Raw genomic sequence first — 16336 nt, 5'->3', positions numbered from 1 at the left:
ATTCATTCAGATAAAACTTGTACTAAACAAGGAAGAATAAAAGACATGATGAAGCTAATCACAATATAATGGTTTGATCACAACTACTCAAATGCTTGCTTGAGATGGAGGGAAATAGGTTTACTGACTCAACATAAAGTAAAAGACAGGCCCTTCGCAGAGGGAAGCAGGGATTAAATCATGTGCTAGAGCTTTTCAGTTTTGCAATCATATAAAGAGAATAAAAGTAACATTTTGAGAGGTGTCTGTTGTTGTCAACGACTAGTAGCGGGTACTCTAACCCCCTTGCCAGACAACCTCCTAAGAGCGGCTCCCATATTATTTTCATTTTACTTGGCACTCCTTCCAACCTTTTCTTTCACAAACCATGGCTAACCGAATCCTCGGGTGCCTGCCAACAATCTCATACCATGAAGGAGTGCCTTTTTATTTTGGTTTTATTATGATGATGACACTCCCCCCAACCTTTGCTTTCTCAAGCCATGGCTAACCGAATCCTTCGGGTGCCGTCCATCAATCACATACCATGGAGGAGTGTCTATTTAGTTTGATTAATTTGGGACTGGGAATCCCATTGCCAGCTCTTTTTGCAAAATTATTGGATAAGCGGATGAAGCCACTAGTCCATTGGTGGAAGTTGCCCAACAAGATTGAAAGATAAAACACCACATACTTCCTCATGAGCTATGAAACATTGACACAAATAAGAGATACTAAGTTTTGAATTGTTTAAAGGTAGCACATGAAGTATTTACTTGGAATGGCGGAAAATACCATGTAGTAGGTAGGTATGGTGGACACAAATGGCATAGGTTTGGGTTAAGGTTTGGATGCACGAGAAGTATTCCCTCTCAGTACAGGTCTTTGGCTAGCAAGGTTAATTAGCAAGCATAAGAGTCGAGGGAAACAAACAAATATACATATGATAGAAACAATCATGCATCTTCCTTGTAAGCACAAACAATCTTAACTTCAGAATAATAAGGAGCTAACAAGAAAGACAATGAAACATCTACATGTATTTCTCTTTTCTACTTAAACCTCAAAGTGTTGTTGCTATTGACCAATGCTGAGTTTGCCAAAACCAAATAGATTTATTCAATGCTCCCAAAGTGATACCAATACTAACAACAAAATAAATCATATGATAGAGATTGCAAACTAGAATAAGATGTGCAATATGTAAATGATAAGACTTCTCATTAATATTCCATAACGATAACTCACACCAAGGGATACATAGATAACCAACTAAAGGAGAGATACTTCCAAACGCAACCCATCTTATATGATAACTTCCCTACTCATGATATGACACTACTTGACAATAAAAGTAAAAGGTAGTGATAATGTGATACCGCGGCACTCCCCCAAGCTTGGAACAAACCAAGGGGATGCCAATACCGATGATGAATTACTCCTTTGGCGATGGTGGTGATGAACTCCCGTCATCAAACTTCCAAGGAAGAGGCTCTCCATCAAGAAATGACATCTTGGTCTCGGGAATCCTGAAACTGGCAGCACGGCTTATGTATTTAAACCTGTTTTCATACTCACAGTTCTGATTCTGAACGTCATAGAGTTGTGCTTGGAGCTTGTTGGTGGTGTCCTGAAGTGAGAGGATGTCGCTCCAAAGCTTCCCAGTTTCCTTCTTATGTTCAGCAATGAGTTCAGACACAATCCTGTGGAAGATATCCACCTCACGCTCAGCCATCTTCTTGTATTTGAAAACCTCCTGTTCTAGCTTCTCCATCCTGTCTTCCAAGCTTCCTTCTCCTTTAGGGCCCTGGACATCCTTGACCTGCAGTTCTCCTTCAACGAGCAGCAACTCCTTGGGGTGCATCCTCAGCTCCTCCCTGTACAAGTTGCCAACATCCTTGCTGGAGCTATCCTTCGGAGTTCCCGATGAAGACATGATGGCTTTAGATCCGAAACAAATCCTGGCAGAAACAGTTTGAAACAAAACACGTCGAGAAAACGATATACGGACCTCCAGGGGTCCGGGGGATTATATAGCAAAAATTTTCACGACACAAGGAAAGTACCAGATCGAACCAGCGTCGGAAAGGGGCGACGGGGCGGCCAAACCATAGGTCGGCGCGGGCCCAGGCCAGGCCGCGCCGGCCTATGGTGCCACGCCCTCGTGCGTCCTTTCCACCCCGTTTCGAACTCGTAATTTTTCATATTTTCCAAAAACAGCGAAAATATTGTTTGGAAAGTAAATTGCGTACTTTTCATTACCGATCGTTACCTATTCAAAGTCGAGTTACGCGGACTGTCAATTTGCCCTTTGATGAAAGCCTCCGGTGTTTCCACTTGAATAATATCAACATCAACATTATAGGAATCACCCGAGATATAATGCTTGAGTCTTTGTCCATTCACCACTTGCGTAGCATTGCCTTGGAGAGAGCTAATTTTGATTGCTCCTGAACGATACACCTCCTCGACAACATACGGTCCTTCCCATTTCGAGAGTAATTTCCCTGCAAAGAATCTGAGACGAGACCGATACAATAGGACTTTATCCCCAATATTAAATTCTCTTTTGATGATCCTTCTATCATGCCATTTTTTAACTTTCTCTTTAAAGAGTTTAGCATTTTCATAAGCTTCACTTCTCCATTCATCTAGAGAACTCAATTGCAACAACCTCTTATCACCGGCAAGTTTAGGATCTTTATTTAATTCTCTAACAGCCCAATAAGCTTTGTGCTCTAGTTCTAAAGGTAAATGACAAGCTTTCCCATAAACCATTTTATAAGGTGACATTCCCATGGGATTTTTATAAGCAGTTCTATAAGCCCAAAGTGCATCCTTCAATTTACTAGCCCAATTCTTTCTAGTTTTATTAACAGTCTTTCCCAAAATAGATTTAATCTCTCTATTTGATAATTCTACTTGACCACTAGTTTGAGGATGATAAGCGGAAGCAATTCTATGATTAATACCATACTTAGCAAGAGTTTTTCTAAAACCTCCATGAATAAAATGAGAACCTCCATCAGTCATAATATATCTAGGTACTCCAAATCTAGGAAAAATAATATCTAAAAGCATTCTTAAAGAGGTCTCACCATCAGCACTTTTTGTAGGTATAGCTTCCACCCATTTAGTAACATAATCAACAGCAACAAGTATATGAGTGTTACCTTCTGAAGACGGAAAAGGTCCCATGAAGTCAAATCCCCAACAATCAAACGGTTCAATAACAAGAGTATAATTCATTGGCATTTCATTACGTCTGGAGATATTACCAACCCTTTGGCATTCATCGCAAGATAAAATAAACTTTCTCGCATCCTTGAAGAGAGTTGGCCAATAAAAACCTGATTGTAGAACCTTTTGTGCGGTTCTTTCTCCGGCGTGATGTCCTCCATAAGCACTACCATGACATTTACTCAATATCTCTTGTTGTTCATATTCGAGAACACATCTTCGCATAATACCATCCACTCCTTCTTTGTATAAGTGTGGGTCATCCCAGAAATAATGCCTCAAGTCATAAAAGAATTTCCTCCTTTGCTGAGCTGAAAAGGTTGGAGGCAAGTACTTGGAAACAATAAAGTTAGCATAATCAGCATACCAAGGACTGTCTCGCGAGCTCACCTTTATTACAGCCAATTGTTCATTTGGAAAACTATCATTAACAGGAACAGGATCATAAGCAATATTTTCCAATCTAGACAAATTATCAGCAACAGGATTATCAGCACCTTTCCTATCTACAATATGTAAATCAAATTCTTGCAAAAGAAGTACCCATCTAATAAGCCTCGGCTTAGCATCTTTCTTTGTCATAAGGTATCTAATTGCTGCATGATCAGTATGAATAGTAACTTTTGAATCAACAATATAAGATCTAAATTTATCACAAGCAAAAACTACAGCTAATAATTCTTTTTCAGTTGTAGCATAATTTCTTTGAGCAGCATCAAGAGTTTTACTAGCATAATGAATAACATTCAGTTTTTTATCTACTCGCTGTCCAAGAACAGCGCCTCTGACAAAGAAATCACTAGCATCACACATAATTTCAAAGGGTAAGTTCCAATCAGGAGGTTCAACTATAGGAGCAGTTGTTAAGGCTTTCTTAAGAGTTTCAAAAGCCTCCTTACAATCATCATCAAAAACAAATGGTACATCTTTTTGAAGAAGATTAGTAAGAGGTTTTGAAATCTTGGAGAAATCTTTAATAAATCTCCTATAAAACCCAGCATGACCAAGAACACTACGAATACCTTTAACATCCCTCGGATAGGGCATCTTCTCAATTGCTTCAACTTTAGCTCTATCAACTTCAATACCTCTCTCAGAAATTTTATGTCCCAATACAATCCCTTCATTAACCATAAAGTGGCATTTCTCCCAATTAAGAACAAGGTTAGTTTCTTCACATCTCTGCAAAACTTTATCAAGGTTTCGCAAGCAACTATCAAAAGAATTCCCATAGACGGAAAAATCATCCATGAATACCTCTACAATACTTTCACAAAAACCATGAAAAATAGCAGACATGCATCTTTGAAAAGTAGCAGGAGCATTACATAAACCAAAAGGCATGCGTCTATAAGCATAAGTTCCATAGGGACAAGTAAAAGTGGTTTTCTCTTGATCTTTAGCTTTATGACAATTTGTGAAAACCAGAATAACCATCAAGAAAGCAAAAATGAGTATTTTTAGACAATCTTTCTAGCATTTGATCAATAAATGGTAAAGGGTAATGATCTTTCTTAGTAACTTTATTAACTTTTCGAAAATCAATGCACATTCTATACCCTACAACTACTCTTTGAGGGATGAGCTCATCATTATCATTAGGCACAACAGTCATTCCTCCTTTCTTGGGAACGCAATGCACAGGACTAACCCATCTACTATCAGCAATAGGATATATAATACCTGCTTCAAGAAGTCTTAATACCTCATTCCTTACCACTTCCTTCATCTTCGGAATTAGACGACGCTGATGTTCAACAACAGGCTTTGCATCATCTTCCATATTAATAGCATGTTGGCAAATAGAAGGAGAAATCCCTTTCAAATCATCAAGAGTGTAGCCAATAGCTCCTCGGTGCTTCTTCAATATTTCCAATAACCTTTCTTCCTCAATCTCTGAAATCTTAGAACTAATAATAACAGGATATATTTTCTTATCATCAATATGAGCATATTTAAGATTATCAGGCAAAGGCTTTAAATCAAAAACAGGATCTTCCTTTGGTGGAGGTGTTGTACCCAAATCTTCCACCGGTAAATCATGCTTCAGAATAGGTTGGCGAAGAAAAATTTCCTCAAGCTCATCTCTTTCTTTCCTAAAAAATTCACTCTCGCTATCCTCCAAATGTTGCTGCAAAGGATTGTTAGGAACAAGAACAATAGATGCACACTGCTCCATTTTAAAATCATTACTAGGCAAATCAGCTTTATAAGGAGTTTTGGTAAATTTAGAGAAGTTAAATTCATAAGATTCACCAGCAAATTTAGTCAAAATTTTCTCTTTCTTGCAATCTATAATAGCTCCACAAGTATTTAGAAAAGGTCTACCAAAAATAATAGGACAATAATCGCTAGCAGCAGAACCAAGTACCAAAAAGTCAGCAGGATATTTAATCTTACCGCATAAAACTTCCACATCTCGAACAATACCAATTGGAGAAATAGTTTCTCTATTAGCCAGCTGAATAACCACATCAATATCTTCAAGTTCACAAGAATCAACTTCGTGCATAATCTCCGTGTAAAGCTCATAAGGAATAGCACTAACACTTGCACCAATATCACATAATCCATAATAGCAATGATCACCAATTCTAACAGATAGCATAGGAACACTAGATTGTTTGGGTTTATTAGGATGTGAAACAATATTAGAAGCATCTTCACAGAAAATAATATGACCATCCTCCACATTTTCAGTCACAAGATCTTTAACTATTGCAACAAAGAGTTCAACTTTTATTTGTTCTTCAGGTTCTACAGGTTTCTTTTCACTTTTATGAACCGCACTATTTATAACAGAGTACTCCTTCATTTTAGCAGGGAAAGGAGTTTTTTCAATATAAGCTTCAGGAATAACATGATCAGCAGTTTCAACTACAACGCATTTATTAATAGATGAATCAATTTTATCTTTATACGGTTCATGATACTTATCAAAATTCTTCTTTGGCAATTCATAATGAGAGGCAAAAGCTTTATAAAGATTTACAGCAACTTGAGAATCAAGACCATATGTAGCACTCATATTACGAAATTTATCAGTATCCATAAAAGCTTCAATGCATTTATAATCATAAATTATACCTGATTCTCTATCCTTGTCGTTCTCCCATCCTTCAGTATTTTCTTGGATCCGATCAAGAAGGTCCCTTTTAAACTCTTCTTTGTTGCGTGTAAATGATCCAGAACAAGAAGTATCCAGCAAGGTCTTGTCTTGAAAAGAAAGTCTTGCATAGAAATTATCAATAATAACATTACCAGGAAGCTCATGAATGGGGCATTTGAGCATTAAAGACTTCAATCTCCCCCAAGCTTGGGCAATACTCTCTCCATCATGAGGCCAAAAATTATATATGCGATTCCGATCCTTATGAATTTCACTTGGAGGATAGAACTTAGAATAAAACCGGGGCACAATATCATTCCATTCAAGAGAATCCCCATTATCCAGTAATTTATACCAATGCGCTGCCTTACCGGACAGCGATAAAGAGAATAGTTTCTTCCTCACTTCATCCATAGCAATACCTGCACATTTGAATAACCCACATAATTCATGCAAAAAACAGTAAATGATCACCAGGATGGACAGTTCCATCCCCTTCATAGCGGTTATCCATAACACGTTCAATAATTTTCATAGGGATTTTATATGGTATCACTTCCTCACCTGGCGCCTCATCCACTACCGTTGCAGTAGTAGTAGATTTCCCAAATAAAAATTGAAGAGAAGATCTCTCCATAATGACTTATAGCAGCAGGCAGAAATAAAATCAGCACAAACAGTAAAGGTTTTCCTTACCAATTCCACTTACCAATAGCGCTTCACTCCCCGGCAACGGCGCCAGAAAATAGTCTTGATGACCCACAAGTATAGGGGGTGTATCGCAGTATCTTCGATAAGTAAGAATGTCGATCCCAACGAGGAGCAGAAGGTGTTGACAAGCAGTTTCAATGAAGGATTCACTGTAAATGCTCACAGACAAGTATTCAGGGGGTTTTGATGTAACAGTTGAATAAAGTACGAGTAAGTAAAGTGCGAGAGAAATAATTGCAGCGAGTGGCCCAATCCTTTTTAGCACAAAGGACAAGCCGGTTTGTTACTTATAATGACCAAACGTTCTCGAGGACACACGGGATTTTAGTCTAGTGCTTTCGCTACATACGGCTAAATAATCTTCATTGTTATGATAAGTGTTGTGTGGGTGAACCTATGCTAATGTACCGCCCTTCCTAGGACTAATACATACTTGTGATTATACCCCTTGCAAGCATCCGCAACTACAAGAAAGTAATTAAGATAAATCTAACCACAGCCTTAAACTCTGAGATCCTGCGATCCCTCCTGCATCGATATACCAACGGGGGTTTAGGTTTCTGTCACTCCGGCAACCCCGCAATTAGCAAACGAGTACAAGATGCATTCCCCTAGGCCCATAAATGGTGAAGTGTCATGTAGTCGACGTTCACATGACACCACTAGAAGAATAACACCACAACTTAAATATCATACCATTGAATATTACTCAACCATAGTTCACTACTAACATTTGGACTTCACCCATGTCCTCAAGAACTAAACGAACTACTCACGAGACATCATATGGAACATGATCAGAGGTGATATGATGATGAATAACAATCTGAACATAAACTTGGTTCAATGGTTTCACTCAATAGCATCAACAACAAGTAGAGGTCGATACCGGGAGAGTTTCCCCTATCAAACAATCAAGATCAAACCCAAATTGCTATGGCAGTGACGGTGTCCAGCGGTGGAGACGGCGGTGATGATGGTGGAGATGATGATGATGGTGATGGAGATGATGTCCAGCTCGATGACGGTGACGATGGCGTCGATTTCCCCCTCCCGGAGGGAATTTCCCCGGCGGATTCCTGCCCGCCGGAGAGCTCTTTTCTCTCTGGTGTTCTCCGCCCCGCAGAGGCGGCTGTAACTCTTCGCGAGGTACCCTCTGTGGCTTAGGTTTTCAAGACGAAGGATTTCACGAAGAAAAGGAGGCGAAAGGGGTCGTGGGCCCCCCAAACCACATGGCGGCGCGGCCAGGGCATGGGTCGCGCCGCCCTAGGGTGTGGGCCCACCCTGGGTCCTCCTGGCTCCTCCTTCTGGCTTTCTTCGTCATCTTGAAAAATAGGATTTTTGGTATAATTTCCTTCCACAGTTGATCTTCCGAAATATTGCATTCTGACGGTGCTTTTTCCTGCAGAATCCTGGCTCCGGTGCTTGATCCTCCAATAATGATGAAACATGCAAAATAGATGAAATAACATAAGTATTGTGTCCCAATATGAAATATATCAATGAATAACAGCAAATTATGATATAAAATAGTGATGCAAATTGGACGTATCATAGGGCAACAGCTGGATGTGGTGAGCTAGCAAGGGCAGGGCCTGTATCTGGTTGGGAAGCTCAAATAAGGACTGTATCTGGTTGGGAAGCTCAAACAAGGATTCTCGACACACGAAGTACGAACGAGTGCAGAAATTGGACTGCCAACCCATGGGAGGCAGGTACAAGCGGCACTGGCAAGCGCTTCAAGAGGGATGATGATAATTGGTGAACTAGGCTGGCGTTATATGTTTCAAAGATTGTACATAAGTTTAGAATGATGAACTAGTAGTATTGTTTAGGTGATGTAATTACTTTTGCAACAGTGTGTATGAGGTTTCAGAACCACGCTTACCTTATTGCGCACAATGTGTGCTAATTAATGTTATTTCTTCTATCTCTTGCTCAGCTGTGCTAGAAATTAAAGAGGAAAAAAAAGAATTTGTCGCTAGACTGATGTTGGTCAAATTTATAACATAGGTATACGTGCCTGCCTTGTAATAACCTTAACGGATGTATAGTACATCAAAAATTTATGATTTCATGCTTTGCTTTGCCATTTTACAAATTTTTCAGAACCACCTTCGGCTTGATTTCAAATTAAGCTCAAACTATGGGTGCCTCTTATGTGTTCTACTTGGATGCAACGCATGCACATGTTTGGCCATTGTTTTGGGCTTCCACACATCTTTGGTGGCATGTCCACGTATTTACCTTGTTTTTTTAATTTTATTCATGTACCCTACCTCCCAACTAAATTTGAAATAAAATTGATTTAGCCCAAAAATATTTCAGTATATGGTTGCACACAATGCTAATTCATGGACCGTTGGAAATTGCCATCGTATCTACCATGCATGTCTCATATGCAGACCTGTGAAAATTGGATTGGTGGTAGTGTGCACACTTCATGTGGTAGCCATTCATATAAAACACCCATTTAATTTAATTTTGCTCCTTTGGGCAATAATAAAAAAACACATTTATGAGTGGCAAACCCAAAAAAAACTAGTTTGCAAACTTTATGGCAATGACAATTTGTGTATATGTGTGAAAAATAGGGTCACGATGATTCAAAAGTTCACTTGGTCTTGTAGTAACCAGGCGCATATATAGCACGTGGGAAATTGAAGGAGCGAGGCAAATACTCCAACATATGAATGGTGAGAGAACCCGTTAAACCACTTCTTAGTCACTCCAAATGAAGCTTTTGGGAGGTTTTTGAAATTTCCATGTTTGAAACCCCAAACCACTTCTTGTCGTGCTTGACTTCATAAGACAGAGTTTAGGGTTAGGGGTAGATACATATGGTTTTTCTATATTACATAAGATGACTATCTGCTTTGGTTTATCATTTTTCATTTTTTTTGAATTTTAATGCCCATTTGAATCATGGTCAAATCCTAGGTTTGACCAAGATTTAAACAAGTTTAACATATGAGAAATGAAAATGTAAGCCAAGATCCTTCTTAGTCACTCCAAAATGAAGCTTTTGAAAGGGTTTTTGAAATTTCCATGTTTGAAACCCAAAACCACTTCTCTTCGTGCTTGACTTCATAAGACAGAGTTTATGGTTAGGGGGTAGATACATGATTTTTCTGGTTTGAATATGTCTAGACCTTGTTTATCAACTTGAATGCATACTATATGACATAAGAAGTCTATGTGTGCCTTGGTTTTTCATTTATTTTTTATGCCCATTTGGATCTTGGTCAAATCCTAGGTTTTACCAAGATTTAAACAAGTTTAACACATGAAAATGAAAAGGTAAGCCTGGATCCTTCTTAGTCACTCCAAAATGTGAAGCTTCTGGGAGGTTTTTGAAATTTCCATGTTTGAAACCCCAAACCACTTCTCGTCGTGCTTGACTTCACAAGACAAAGTTTAGGGTTAGGGGGTAGATACATGATTTTTCTGGTTTGAATATGTCTAGACCTTGTTTATCAACTTGAATGCTTACTATATGACATAAGAATAATACATGCTTTTGTTTTTTACTTTTTCGATTTTTTTTGAATTTTTATGCCCATTTGAATCTTAGTCACTCCAAAATGAAGCTTTTGGGAGGTTTTTGAATTTTCCATGTTTGAAACCCCAAACAACTTCTCGTCGTGCTTGACTTCATAAGACAGAGTTTAGGGTTAGGGGTAGATACATATGATTTTTCTATATGACATAAGATGACTATGTGCTTTGGTTTATCATTTTTTGATTTTTTTGAATTTTTATGCCCATTTGAATCCTGGTCAAATCCTAGGTTTGACCAAGATTTAAACAAGTTTAACATATGAAAATGAAAAGGTAAGCCTGGATCCTTCTTAGTCACTCAAAAATGAAGCTTTTGAAAGGGTTTTTGAAATTTCCATGTTTGAAACCCAAAACCACTTCTCTTCGTGCTTGACTTCATAAGACAGAGTTTAGGGTTAGGGGGTAGATACATGATTTTTCTGGTTTGAATATGTCTAGACCTTGTTTATCAACTTGAATGCATACTATATGACATAAGAAATCTATGTGCCTTGGGTTTAATTTTTTTGTTTTTTTAGGCCCATTTGAATCTTGGTCAAATCCAAGGTTTGACCAAGATTTAACAAGTTTAACACATGAAAATGAAAAGGTAAGCCTGGATCCTTCTTAGTCACTCCAAAATGTGAAGATTCTGGGAGGTTTGTAAATTTCCATGTTTGAAACCCCAAACCACTTCTCGTCGTGCTTGACTTCATAAGACAAAGTTTAGGGTTAGGGGGTAGATACATGATTTTTCTGGTTTGAATATGTCTAGACCTTGTTTATCAACTTGAATACTTACTATATGATTAAATAGGTTAAACTAGGGTTTTGCCCAGTATGACACATAAGTTCAAAAAAATCCAACTACTGGGTTCAATTTTCGGCTACTAATATAAAATTAAATAAGTTGAAAGAGTATTCCTCTAAAAAATCATTTTGGTATGCATTGTTTGATACTTTTCATGGCTAGAGTGCATCACAAATTTATAATTTCATTCTTTGTTTTGCCAATTCCTCTAAAAAACACATTTATGAGTGGCAAGCCCAAAAAATCTCGTTTGCAAACTTTATGGCAATGAATATTTGTGTCTATGCGTGAAAAGTAGGCTCACGATGATTCAAAAGTTCACCTTGGTTCTTGTAGTAACCAAGCGCATATATATATGCACGTGGGAAATTGAAGGAGCAAATAGGCAAACACTCCAACATATGAATGGTGAGAGAACCCGTTAAACCACTTATTAGCCACTCCAAAATGAAGCTTTTGGGAGGTTTTTGAAATTTCCATGTTTGAAACCCAAAACCACTTCTTGTCGTGCTTGACTTCATAAGACAGAGTTTAGGGTTAGGGGTAGATACATATGATTTTTCTATATGACATAAGAACACTATATATGTGCTTTGCTTTTTCATTTTTTGATTTTTTTGAATTATTATGCCCATTTGAATCTTGGTCAAATCCTAGCTTTGACCAAGATTTAAAAACTTTAACATAAGAAAATGAAAAAGGTAAGCCTAGATCCTTCTTAGTCACTCCAAAATGAAGCTTTTGGGAGGGTTTTTGAAATTTCCATGTTTGAAACCCAAAACCACTTGTCTTCGTGCTTGACTTCATAATTAAGACAGAGTTTAGGATTAGGGGGTAGATGCATGATTTTTCTGGTCTGAATATGTCTAGACCTTGTTTATCAAATTGAATGCTTACTATATATGACATAAGAAGGCTACGTGCTTTGGTTTTTCATTTTTTATTTTTTTTCAATTTTTCTGCCCATTTGAATCTTGGTCAAATCCTAGGTTGTCTGACCTAGATTTAAACATGTTTAGCACATGAAAATGAAAAGGTAAGCCTGGATCCTTCTTAGTCACTCCAAAATGAAGACTTCATGTTTTGGTGGTAACTTCATAAGACGGAGTTTAGGGTTAGGGGTAGATACATGATTTTTCTTGTTTGAATATGTCTAGACCTTATTTATCAACTTGAATGCTTACTATATGACATAAGAAGACTACATGTTTTGGTTTTTCATTTTTTTTATTTTTGTTTGAATTTTTATGCCCATTTGAATCTTGGTCAAATCCTATGTTTGAGCAAGATTTAAACAAGTTTAACACATGAAAATGAAAAAGTAAGCTTGGATCCTTCTTAGTCACTCCAACATGAAGCTTCTGGGAGGTTTTTGAAATCTCCATGTTTGAAACCCAAAACCACTTCTCTTCGTGCTTGACTTCATAAGACAGAGTTTAGGGTTAAGGGGTAGATGCATGATTTTTCTAGTTTGAATATGTCTAGACCTTGTTTATCAACTTGAATGCTTACTATATGACATAAGAATACTATGTGCTTTGGATTTTCCTGTTTTGATTTTTTTGAACTTTTATGCCCATTTGAATATTGGTCAAATCCTAGGTTTGCCATGGATTTAATCAAGTTTAACACATGAAAATGAAAAGGTAAGCATGGATCCTTCTAAGTCACTCCAAAATGAAGATTTTGGGAGGGTTTTTGAAATTTCCATGTTAGAGACCCAAAACCACTTCTCTTCGTGCTTGACTTCATAAGACAGAGTTTAGGGTTAGGGGGTAGATACATGATTTTTCTGGTTTGAATATGTCTAGACCTTGTTTATCAACTTGAATGCTTACTATATGACATAAGAAGACAACATGCTTTGGTTTTTCATTTTTCTTTGATTTTTTTTGAATTTTTATGCCCATTTGAATCTTGGTCAAATCCTAGGTTTGAGCAAGATTTAAACAAGTTTAACACATGAAAATAATAAATTAAGCCAGGATCCTTCTTAGTCACTCCAAAATGAAGCTTCTAGGAGGTTTTTGAAATTTCCATGTTTGAAACCCAAAAACACTTATCTTCGTGCTTGACTTCATAAGACAAAGTTTGGGGTTAGGGGGTAGATAAATGATTTTTCTGGTTTTAATATGTCTAGACCTTGTTTATCAACTTGAATGCTTACTACATGACATAAGAATACTACATGCTTTTGTTTTCTTTTTCTTTTTGATTTTTTTGATTTTTTATGCCCATTTGAATCTTGGTCAAATCCTAGGTTTGAGCAAGATTTAAACAAGTTTAACACATGAAAATGAAAAAGTAAGCCTGGATCCTTCTTAGTCACTCCAAACTGAAGTTCTGGGAGGTTTTTGAAATTTCCATGTTTGAAACCCAAAACCACTTCTCTTCGTGCTTGACTTCATAAGACAAAGTTTAGGCCGGGTTAGGGGTTAGATACATGATTTTTCTGTTTTGAATATGTCTAGACCTTGTTTATCAACTTGAATGATTACTATATGACATAAGAAGACTATGTGCTTTGGTCTTTCCTTTTTTGATTTTTTTTGAATTTTAATGCCCATTTGAATCTTGGTCAAATCCAGATTTGACCAAGATTTGAACAAGTTTAACGCATAAAAATGAAAAGGTAAGCATGGATCCTTCTAAGTCACTCCAAAATGAAGCTTTTTGGGAGGGTTTTTGAAATTTCCATGTTTGACACCCAAAACCACTTTTCTTCGTGCTTGACTTCATAAGACAGAGTTTAGGGTTAGGGGTAGATACATGATTTTTCTTGTTTGAATATGTCTAGACCTTGTTTATCAACTTGAATGCTTACTATATGACATAAGAATACTACATGCTTTGGTTTTTCATTTTTTTGCCCATTTGAATCTTGGTCAAATCATAGGTTTGACCAAGATTTAAACATGTTTAAAATATGAAAATGAAAAGGTATGTGCTTCACATGCCTTCCTTTATCCTTTTGTTTTTATAGAAACTCTTCCTTTATCTTGGATCTGCTTTTTTATTTCGAAATAGACTAGGTTCTAACTTGTATGAAAACATGAACAAACTAACTTGTATGAAAAATGTGGTCTGGAACGTAATATCCAATCAACTTGTATAAAAAAATTGGATTGACCAAGATGTCTAGTTTCATGATTTTGGTACTCAAATTTTTTGCATGTCTTGGTCAAATTTCATGTACTCATACTCACCGATATTCGGCATGGATGTCAAGATATTAACATATAGTAATTGAATCTTAACTTGACACTTGAATTAGATCATATAGTCGCAACAATAATTCATGTTATTTTGATGTGTATCACTGATGCAAAATCATTGTTTCACTGCAACAAGTATACAATTTATTGGAAGAAAATTATGTGTACTATTTCAGCATATACTCCCTCCGTTCCTTTCTATAATGCCTATTGTTTTTCGCATTTGTTTCAGAATATAAGTGTAAAACTATGTTTTTTTTGCAAAGAACCCTTTCCACCGATCAGGTCAAGTCCAGAAAATCTGGAAACCGATCTGGCCATGTATTTCTGAGATCTGTTTTCAGTTTTATATTTTGTGTGTGATATCTCTAGGGGGTTTTGTGTCAAAAAAATGGCTCGCGCTAATTTCCGTGCCAAAAAAACAATAGGCACTATAGAAAGGAACGGAGGGAGTACTATCTTACAAGATTGATTTGTGTTAACATGCAGGAGTCCTGACAACCTGGCACTGCGATAATTCCTTCAACATAAAGGAATTTGTTTCACAACTGTTGACATCAGGGGTGACTCTGACAGGTTTGCTAAAGATGGCATTAAAATTCCTGAACATAAGTGGATTGACATTTAGGATATGATCGATTTCAATGGTCCTAGCAATAGGACTGGCATGGCTGATTTGGCAGCCGCCATCATTGATCCATCTTACAAAAACATGAAGAACAAGTTCCCTACTAGAAGCCACAATCAATGGGAGTGCATGCCATTGCCTGAAGTAAACTTGAGGTATGCTGCGATTGATGGGTATGTCAGTTTTGAGTTGTACAGGCGATTCAAAAAAATCAATGATGGGCAGCGTCAAGCACAACCAATTCCAAGGGAAGTGGTTTGCCCAGATTGCAAGGAAGCAGCTAGGTTGGCTGCTCTTCCCCCTAGCTGGCGTGATAAGAAGAAGCAGTTTGTCGGGACAACCTACTGGGAATGGGTATCTTATTGCTTTAGGTACAATATACCATTTGGTCCGAAGAATATGCCACCATGGATAAAGGCCCCGTGCGAGCCTACTTCGGGGTCTCCGTGGGATGGCGGTTCACATGGTGAGCAAGCTAGGGCAACGGCTGGATGTGGTGAGCTAGCAAGGGCAGGGCCGGTATCTGGTTGGGAAGCTCAAACAAGGATTCCCGACACACGAAGTACGAACGAGTGCAGAACTTGGACTGCCAACCCATGGGAGGCAGGTACAAGCGGCACCGGCAAGCGCTTCAAGAGGGATGATGATAATTGGTGAACTAGGCTGGCGTTATATGTTTCTAAGATTGTACATAAGTTTAGAATGATGAACTAGTAGTATTGTGTAGGTGATGTAATTACTTTCGCAACAGTGTGTATGAGGTTTCAGAACCACGCTTACCTTGTTACGCACAATGTGTGCTAATTAATGTTATTTCTTCTATCTCTTGCTCAGCTGTGCTAGAAATTAAAGAGGAAAAAAAAGAATTTGTCGCTAGACTTATGTTGGTCAAGTTCAAAATATAGGTATACGTGCCTGCCTTGTAATAACCTTAACGGATGTATAGTACATCACAAATTTATTATTTCATGCTTTGCTTTGCCATTTTACAAATTTTTCCGAACCACCTTCGGCTTGATTTCAAATTAAGCTCAAACTTGAATGCTTACTATATGACATAAGAAGACTATGTGCTTTGGTCTTTCCTTTTTTGATTTTTTTGA

Source organism: Lolium perenne, chromosome 2 (assembly GCF_019359855.2).
Source record: "Lolium perenne isolate Kyuss_39 chromosome 2, Kyuss_2.0, whole genome shotgun sequence".
Classification (NCBI taxonomy): Eukaryota; Viridiplantae; Streptophyta; class Magnoliopsida; order Poales; family Poaceae; genus Lolium; species Lolium perenne.
The sequence above is the reverse complement of the archived record's forward strand: the minus strand, read 5'-3'. Positions refer to the sequence as shown.